Source organism: the organism of the source record quoted next, unplaced genomic scaffold (assembly GCF_019419815.1).
Source record: "Pyrus x bretschneideri cultivar Hongxiangsu unplaced genomic scaffold, Pyrus_bretschneideri_v1 Contig6, whole genome shotgun sequence".
NCBI classification, from domain to species: domain Eukaryota; kingdom Viridiplantae; phylum Streptophyta; class Magnoliopsida; order Rosales; family Rosaceae; genus Pyrus; species Pyrus x bretschneideri.
The window spans coordinates 8,617,204-8,627,366 of record NW_025999798.1 but is presented as its reverse complement, the minus strand read 5'-3'; positions in this window follow the sequence as shown (position 1 = coordinate 8,627,366).

Sequence of the window (10,163 nt, the reverse complement as noted above, 5' to 3'; positions counted from 1 at the left end):
CGTAACCATGCTCCTTCAACTTCTTTTGAGTTTTGGTGAGGTTACGTTCTTTGTCATTGACAGTGTTTGAAACCTTCTTTCCAGCCGTAGCAGAGGAAGCGAAGTCGTACCCGGCCTTCGACATGAGTTTGTAGGCGTTTGGGTCGAAACCTTCCTCGGTCCTCTTGGTTGGAAGAAAGCTTGATTCCACCTCCTTTGGTAGAGCTTTTATGAAGCCTTATGGTAATCTTGCGACCTTAGCACCCCTAGCTGTGTCAAAGGCAAAACTGCATTCGTCTTGAGCAACTTCACATTATTCGTGTGCCACTGTGTATCGGCTTTTCTTGTTCCAGTTTCAAATGGAGATTGACCATTCTTTCTTCTTGACATCAGGATATACCGGAATATAGGTGTGTTCGGTCCTTTTGAAGGCATCATACTCCCTTTGGTTGTTGCAAGTTTAGCAAACTCGTCATCGTCTTTGCTTGAAGATGGCACGGCTTGCCCTTTTTGCTTTTTAGGCATGGCTTGTCACTCCTGCTTTTTAGGTGATGTTTTGCCCATGGATTTGATTTCTTCCGGAAGGGCTTCGGGTACCATGTCTTCGTCCATGTAGAACTTGGCGTCTGCAAGTGTGACTCAGCTTCGGTGAATGGCTTGGTGTCACCTTGGATCACCTTCACTCCTTCTTGGTAAAATTTTAGACATTGGTGAAGGGTGGACGGTACTACCCCATTTGCGTGGATCCAAGGTCTTCCTAGAAGCAAGCTGTAGGAAGTTTTTGCATCAATCATGTGGACTATCGTGCTTGATTTGAGCTCACCAATGGTCATCTCTACTCGGATCATGCCCATCGCCCTTTGTCCTCCTTGGTTAAAACCCTGGATCAGCAGACGGCTCAGGGATAGTTCATTCACCTTGATGCCAATTATGGTCATTGTTGATTTTGGCATGATGTTTATGGCCGACCCACCATCCACAAGCATGCGGTTGACTTTGTGTTCCCTTACGTACCCCGAGACGAAGAGAAGACGGTTGTGAGGCTTTGATCCCAGCAGTAGGTCTTCGTCAGTGAAGTTAATTGCGTCATGGGTGGCACAACATGTGGCACATTCATGTGGCTGAAGCTTCGAGCCTTCGTCGTTACTTTCTTACACTTCGTGGTCGCCGGGACTTGCCAAGACTGCTGCTAGTGCTCTTCGCATCTTTTTTGGCAATTGTAGCGCTTCCTCGATGCTAAAGTGTGTTGGCAGACCTTCTTCAGGTGTGAGGGTTTTTTCTACCTCAGTGGCGATAGCTTTGCCTTTTGAGGGCTCTTCTATTTCTATTTCAACCATGTGACAAGCGACGGTAGTGCACTGTTGGAAAAAATCATTCGGGAAGTACTCGTACAAGGAAACGGGAATGTGTGGCTCCTACTCCATAGGTTCCCCAGCATATGTTGTCTTATCATCCTTTATGTTTCTTTTAGGCTTCCCATTGTTGCGGCCGTGGTGATTTCTTCTTTGTTCCACCTTTGGCTGTATGACTCGTGGTCTTGGCTTCCTTGTCTTTTTGTAGGTTACCAATATCCATCCTTCTTCATCATCGGTATGTGCATCTTGGTCGCTTCCCCCCAATAATGGTTGTGTAGGAGGTGCCGTGCAGCTTGAGCATTCACAGGAATGGTTAGGTGTCGCTTAGAGAGGCACGGGATTGAACGATCTAAACACAATTGTAGTGGTATGCGTTGCGGCCATGTCCTCAAGGTCGAGCTCAATTTGCCCTTGTTGTGCTAGCTTCATGATGAGTTCTTTAAGAACGAAGCATTTGCCAACAGGATGGCTCACAATACAATGGTACTTGCAGTACCTAGGATCGTTTATGCGATTCATTTCTTCAGGACGCTTGCATTCGGGTAGCACAATCACCTTTTTTTTCAGCAAGTCATCTAACATGGCAGCCATGTCAGAGTCAGGAAAAGGGTACGTTTTCTGTTCCAACTCTCTCAAGGTGCTCTTGTATCTGTCTTGGGTGCGATAAGGCTCACCTTTCTTTATCTCCTTCGCTTTCTTCTTGGAGGAGATCTTAATGGGCGCTGAGGAGGTCTTGATAGGGGTAGTGTTGACGGTGAAAGCTTTCTTAGCGGGTTTCTTCCCAGTCTTGTCTACATTTAGGGCGAATACTTTATCCTTCTTGAAGTTAGTAATCGGCTCTTTTTTCCCGTGATTAGCGATACTCAGCTCCATGTCGTGGGAATGAGTTGCTAGCTCTTCGAATGTTCTTGGTTTTATGCCTTGATGGATGTAATGTAACCCCCAATGCATGCCTTGAACGCACATCTCAATGGCAGAGGTTTCAGAAAGCCGATCTTTGCAATCCAGACTTAAGGAGCGCCATCTATTGATGTAGTCAACGACAAGTTCATCTTTCCACTGTTTCGTACTGGTCAGCTCTAGCATGCTTCCAGTACGGCGAGTGTTGTAGAAGCGGTTGAGGAATTCCCTTTCTAGCTGGTCCCAATTGTTGATAGACTCGTGTTCGAGGTCGGTGTACCAGTCAAAAGCATTACTTTTCAGCGAACGCACAAACTGTTTGACGAGGTAGTCCCCCTCTGTCCCAGCATTGTTGCAAGTTTCAATGAAATGGGCGACATGTTGCTTTGGGTTGCCTTTTCCATCGAACTGCATGAATTTTGGGGGCTGATAACCCCTTGGCATCTTCAAAGCATCAATCTTCTAAGAGTAAGGCTTTGAGTACAGTACGGAGTCATGTGAACTTCCTTCGTATTGTGTCTTGATAGTGCTTGCAATCATCTCCTGTAGCTGCTGGATAGAGAGAGATCCCATGAACGTCGTTGCTTGGTCTAGCTTCAGCTTCTCTTCGACTTTCTCCGCTGGAGGCTCCTCTTCTTCGTCGACTTCTTTCTTTAATAGGCCAACATTTGGGTCGACTTTCACGTTGGGCCGCGCATCTAGTTGATTGACAAGTGCGGCAATCTGCAAGTCCTTCTCTTCCACAGTCCGTGTGAGCTTTGCGATTACTTCATCATCTAAGCTAGCTGTTCCTCGATTGAAGTTGCTCCAGTGGTCATGACTTGCATGGTTGTACTACCGCTCGAATCAGCGTCGGAGAGTAAGGACTCTGAGTATTTCCTCGGGCTCTCCCCTCTTGACGCCCTTAGCGAGGCTAGGGTGATCACAGGCTCGTGCCTCAGGTGCTCTTATTCCTTTGACAGAGTTAATGCAAGGGCGGAAGCCACAGCAAAAAGAGCTCTTGCCTTACTTCGGGTTGTGATGCCCGAAATATCACCACTTGCGGCGATGATGTTCTTGTTCTTGACTTTGATTGCGGGAACAGCTTGATCCTTTCTTGATGCCATTTGCGTTTTTCGATGATTTGAGGATAGAGATGAAAGGTAGAGATGTCCCACCGGGCGTGCCAAATTTGTAAATACGAAAAATTCCTGAAACAAGAAACAAGAATACGTGTACAAAATATATTTTGTATTAATGATTTGGGGGTTACAATCTCTTTGTAATTTGATCCTCTGATTGTATCTTCATAGGGTGTAGGTTTGTGGATGAGCTGTTGATCCAAAGGGTCGTCGAGGCTTGATCTAAGGATGAACAGTTGATGAATGGGTCTTCAAGGGGCGTTGGGCTTGATCTTGAAGAATGGGTGTATGGGTTTGTTGATTTTTTTTTGTTAATCCAAAGGGCCGTTGGGGCTTGATCTTAGGATGAACAGATGATTAACGATGAACACTTTCTTCAAGGGGCGTCAGAGCTTGATCTCAAAGATTGAAGGAAGTTTCTTCAAGGGCCGTCGGGGCTTGATCTTGAAGGGGGATTTGACGAAGAACAAAGAGGGTTTTACTGATCCTTCGGGATTTGCTTGAGAGCCTTAGAGTTTCAAAGCTTCAAGGTTTTGGTGTGTATGTAAATTCCTCCTTTTCCTCTTGATGGAGAAGGCTATTTATAGGCCAAGAGAGTGAATCACCACCATCCATTTTTTTGGTGAAGTGAGTGGAGTTGGTAGGTGAAGTAAATGTATAATGTAGGTGAAATGAATGGAGTTTGTCGGTGAAATGAATGTGTGATGTAAGTGAAATGAATAAATGTTGTAATTTTAATGCATTGGTTAACATTTATTTCACTGAAATTTCGGTGTCTACAACTACCAACCCCAATGTCAACTACATATACGTTGTTGGAAAGAAAAAAAAAAAAAAAACTGTCACGTATACTAGTTTTGTGCTTAATCAACCTCATTTGAAATAATAACATAAATTTATGTGGATGTAGCACAGGTTATAATAATTTTTTGAAGGCCACTCAACTGTTATGTTATTTAATACTGTCACATAGTAAGAACAATTAGCAAATAAGTTAGTTCGGTGTGTATTATGATTATTGTTTGAAAACATGTGACGTGGTCAAAAAGAGAGCAAGCTATATATGTTTCTGCATCTCAATTCTCAATTCTCGGGTGATATCAGCTGGGTAATGGTATAACAAGATGGCTGAATGGATTAACTACCTATATATGTTTCTGCATCTCAAATCTCGGGTGGGCTGCAGCACACCCCAGACAAGGTTGGGTCCGTGCCTGATCCTAGAGCAACATTAACTTGGAGATGGAGAGAGGGAGAGAGAACTAACCACATCAAAAAACGCAAAAAGAAGCAGCATTGTTGGGAAAGCTGGTGCTAATTAAGTAGATGACCAAACAAGACGACAACTCAATAACGACGTTACAAGTGCCTGCCATAGATAATGCTACAACAAATTATCTGCACCGCTTTAGAGCATCTTCAAAGGAAATGGTAAAATCTTCAAAATCAGCAATAATGATAACAAAAAACAACATTAATGTTTTCCAATCGAGAAGCTAAATCTGGTATAGCATGACATGGATTGACATCTCTCCCCCTTAATGCCAAATTTGACAGCACCTTCAGATTTTTTTAATTAATTATTAAATGTTTTTTATTAATTTTTTTTATTGGTTTAAAGCATTATCTTTTTGTTTCTTTTCATTTCCAATGCAAAGAAAATACATATGAATTATTATTTTATGTTTAAAATTTGGGCATTGTTATTGGCACTCCAAAAATCTTATTTTACACTTCAAACTTTCTATATTTAGAAAGAAAAATACACTTATGAGGAGTGTAAAATGAGATTTTTGGAGTGTCAATAACACTTCCCTAAAATTTGACATATCGGTTGGAGAGCAAAAGTTTAAAAGATGCCTAAGTGTCATGTAAGCCTTCAAATTTAAATTTTAGGTTTAAAATTTGACATCTCATTTGAAGATGGTTATAATTCAAATTAAGCTTTGGAAAACTAATTAACAAAAGGTCCATTAACCTCTCTCCTCCCACAGGTCTAATAAAGTTTGACCTCTCAGCCCTATATGATTATCTCTTTGTTTACTATAATAGTATTGACCTAAGAGTAATACTAGGGAGACTAAATGATGTGTTATTAATATGAATAAGCATGTTTATCAATGTTTAAGTAATAAACCAATCATCAATTTCCATGTCCTTTAGTTTCAAAATTTTATCTTCAAATTTAATCTTCCTAACATTACCCATTGACCTAAAGATACAATTAAAATGGCACAAGGGCAAGCGGAAATGGATTTACACTAAACACACAATAGGTATGTGTTGGTAATGTGGTCAACAAAATATCTCACTTAAAAAGTTGGTAATTTTTTTGGTGCACTACGCACATTGTTTTTGGGATTCCACAAGAATCTGCATCCGTCGCTACTAATTGTGCCTCCCTTGACCGAACTTTCTAGCTTCGCCATAAATACATATATACTTATCACCGAATTTCCCCTTCATAAAAACGATTACCTAGCAAAAGATTTATAGCTTAGATGGATTAAAGTTCTCTATCAAATTCGGGTTCAACTTTTCCCTTTTAATATCGGTGGCACAGAAACAATCATATTAAAGTACGCATTTGATTATGCACAACACTTCACCGTACACGCTTTCTTCTGCATAGTCTAAGTAGTATAAACGTGCTGGTCAGATAACAATAATCAATATATACTGCTGTACTTCATAATATATGCCCTCCCACTTTCTATACACTCTCATTCTTTTTTATTTGTGCAGTCACAGTTAAGTCATGTTAATATTTTATATTACTATTGTTTTTTGTCTTATTATCTTTATAAAAAAATCAATATAAAATGTTGATGTGGCTTAACCGTGACCGCATAAAATAAGAATGAATGAGAGTATATGAGAAGTGGGATGGCAGAGAAGCCGGATCCATAATATATGTAGTCAGAAACAAGCATGATACCCACATGTCTATTTATAGCAGCCTACCCATCAGAAGAATTGTGGAAGCAAGAATATGTTTAAATATGTGGCTCTGATTGTAGAGGGAGATGGAGGAAGAAAACTTTTGTCTGGTAACGGGTTTGAAGGAAAAATTTGGATGTTTGGTTACAATGATAGCAAGGTTTTTTAAGAAAATTAGAGGAAATTGTTATTAGCTATCCAAAAATCTCATTCTACACTCATTACAAGTGTATTTTTCTTTCTAATTATAAAAAAAAAATTAAAGTGTAAAATGAGATTTGGAGTGTCATAACACTTCCCAAATTAAAATGACAGGTATTTTTAATATTATTGGACCACTGGTACAAAACGAGTAAAATTGAACACTGACTAATCAGTAACTGTATATTATAATTCGACATATCTATATGGAATAATATTTGGCTATCAAAGGATGAGTAGAAGTTTCTACTTAAAACTGTTCGTTATCTATTCATAGAATTTCGTGCTTATGATCGAATCTTTTCATATTATAAATCACTCTATAAAAATCGTCTCTGCAAAAAAATCAATTAAAACTAAAGGCGTTAAGTCATCTAATTATATAAAAATAGATGAACGAAATTTGTAAAAACATTACGAACGATCTATATATTTCTGCAATAGATTAACTAAACGACCTTAGTTTTAATTCATTTTTGCGGAGATAATTTTTGCAAAGTAATTCATAATATGAACGGTTCTGATCATAAACACAAAATTTTGTGTTTTAAGCACAAAAAATTTTGAATACGAATCCTTACTCATTTTTTAATACCCAAACATTATTGCTTTATTAATGCGTCAAACTTTTTTAGTGCAAGTAGGTTGGTTTATTGAATTTCAATCAACCACTTCACTAATGTTATGACTACTATTGGAGCCAGAGCTGATAATTAAAAGTCTCCAGACAAATTCAGGCTGGAATTGTTTTGTGATCTTTCAACTCTGAAATGTTTATTAGAAGTAGGGTCAGTTATATCGATATAATATTGTCTAACTTTCGATCGTCACATCTTCTAGTATATTTACTATTATGGTAATTGATAAGCCTTCGATCTCAAAATATCATTGCATCTTACTCATCACGTGACATTAATAATCATGAAAGTGCCTAATAAAAGTGAGGGATAATCTTTATCATTGAGAGGAAACCAGTCTGGATCGCTAGTAAGGCCCCGAGTGTAACTCCAAGTGGAGGAGTCACTCAATATATCTCTCTTCTCCATATTTTGTTTTCTCTTAATTCACAGCGATATGAGATTTATCTTAGTGAGTACCTTAATTGATGTTCCACTATAAAATTAATTGTCAATATGAGAGTTGCTATATTCTAGGTTATACCATAAAACTAATTGACAATATGAGAAGTAATCCAACTCCTTAAGTATATGCAAAGTCTCTTTTTTTCCGATGTAGATTTCACTTTCGAGATTGTGTCAGCTTAAAAGGATCTTATATCTAATTTCTTGACCAACCATTTAATTCATAGCTCCCAAAGTGGAGATGAAATTGACGTATTCCTAAAATCTGCATTCATCCATGCTAATAAATAAAAGATTAGGGAAGTTGAGAGATTGAAATATATAACCTATTGTCATTTTTTAAAATAAAAATAATAATAATAATAACAAAAAGCCTTGTCTTTCACACAGACTTTATTTACGTTGAATTATTTTATTTTCAGTTTAAAGCGATTGACAATGGGTGGGGAATTTATTTATAAATGTCAAAATATGGGTCATAGCTGAGCCATGGATAGAATTGAAAATGTTGGTGGGTAGCTAGTGTAAAATCCAAGGCTTCACCAAAGGAGGCTGCCGAGCTGCGTTGGAAGTATATAAACGCAAACTCAAACTTTCACATTTGCCATAAAAAACTTGGGAGCAGATTCTTCTCTTCTGACAAATCGCAGTTGCTGCCATCTGTGTCCAGTGTCCACACATGCACTCAAATTATAACAAAATCATTGAAAATTACGACAAGTACGTATACTTAGCAATTATATATTTCAAAAGCTTACTCTAAATCTCTGGTAATCCTCACTACTGAGCTAACCCTAGTGGCTTAAATATTTTAATCCCTTGTTCTGAAAGGTAAATAGATCAAACAAAGCATATGTATAGGTTTCTTTAGTCGTATTAAAAGAAGACAACAATCGTCTTTAAACAAAGTTAAAATAAAATGACAACAAATCAAAGAATTAAACAACTTTTGATTTGGTCGATTTTTTGCATGAATAAATCTTAGGGTAAATTACATTTTACTCCCTCAAGTTTGGGCTCGATTTCAATTCCTTACAATATCTTTAAAACATTTCAATTTCATACATTTACAATCATTTTATTTCAATTTCATACATCCGTTACATTTTTCATCCATTGTTCCGTTAAGAGCTGACGTGGTAGCCACATTTGTGCCACGTGGTTGCCAAATTTGTGTCACGTGGCTGCCAAATTTATACCATGTGGCAAAAAAATAATTTTTTTATACATTTTAAAATAATATAATAATTTACCCTACTTATAAAAATTAATAAAAATTTTAAAAAAAAAAAAAAAAAACCCCATCTTCTTCCCGAGCCCTTCCCCTTCCCTACAACCCAAACACCACATCCCACCCCACCCCCACCTCCCTCGCAACCCTCCACCCCACCCAAAACCAAATGGTCTCCTGCCTCATCACCCCCCCCCTTTCTCCTTCCCCGACCCGGAACAAAACCCATTTCAAATAAACCTAATCGAATGCGCCCTTAACCCTCAATGGCAATGCCTACAAATACTCCAGCTGCAGATGCAGTGCGATGGGCTAAACGTCAGCGTCGGTGCCCATCCTGCTAGAGGTGATGTAGCGGCGGATTGCGGATGCGAGGCCCAGCATTGCGGAGCCAATGGAGGTGAGGCAGACGGCGGCTCTATGGGATCTAGGTGTGAGTTCTTCTGGGCATCGGGCGTGGAGAGAAAAGGGAGATCGCAAAAAGCCTGAAAGGGTTCTCAAATTGCCTTTGCCAGTCTGGCCGATGCCCAGCATGTCCCAGCCTGCTAGGATTTCGGGGTGAATGTGGCGGCGGAGTCGGGGTTAGGATTTATGGATATTTCGATTTGGAGGTTAGGGGTGGAGGGTGCGGCAGTTGCGGCAGGAATAAGGTTTTTTTAGGGTTTTGGGGATTTGGGGGCGCAAGGTTTGAAGAGAGGGAACTCGACGGCATAGATCGGTTGGGGGAGGTGAATAGAGTGGAGGAAAGGGGTGGGGGTTGCGAGGAAGGGATGGGTTTCTGCATTTTTTTTATTTATTTATTTATAAACTCTTCTTTAATTAATGATTGTTTAATGTATAAAAAAAAAGTATTTTTTTCGCCACGTGGCACAAATTTGGTAGTCACTTGGCACAAATGTGACTGCCACATCAGCTCTTAATGGAACAATGGATGGAAAATGTAACGGATGTATGAAATTGAAATAAAATGATAGTAAATGTATAAAATTGAAATGTTTTAAAAATGTTGTAAGGAATTGAAATCCAGCCCAAACCTGAGGGGGTAAAATGTAATTTACCCTAAATCTTAATAAGAACTTAATAGCACAACAAGCCTCCCTAAAATCAAACATGTAATCACTCGTAAATCATCTGTATCAAATTAAATTGTCTATTTATTTACAAACAATCACTAATTCTAAAAAATTTGGACATCACACATGAGAGAAATCGAACCTAGCTGGAATGATTGAGTTTAGATACTTAAAGCTCACGCAGCACTATTCGTTCTTGCCACTTGGCCAACCAATCAAAATTCAAAAGTTATCTTGAACTTCTCTGGATCTGCTGGTCCTATATACATAATTTGACTACC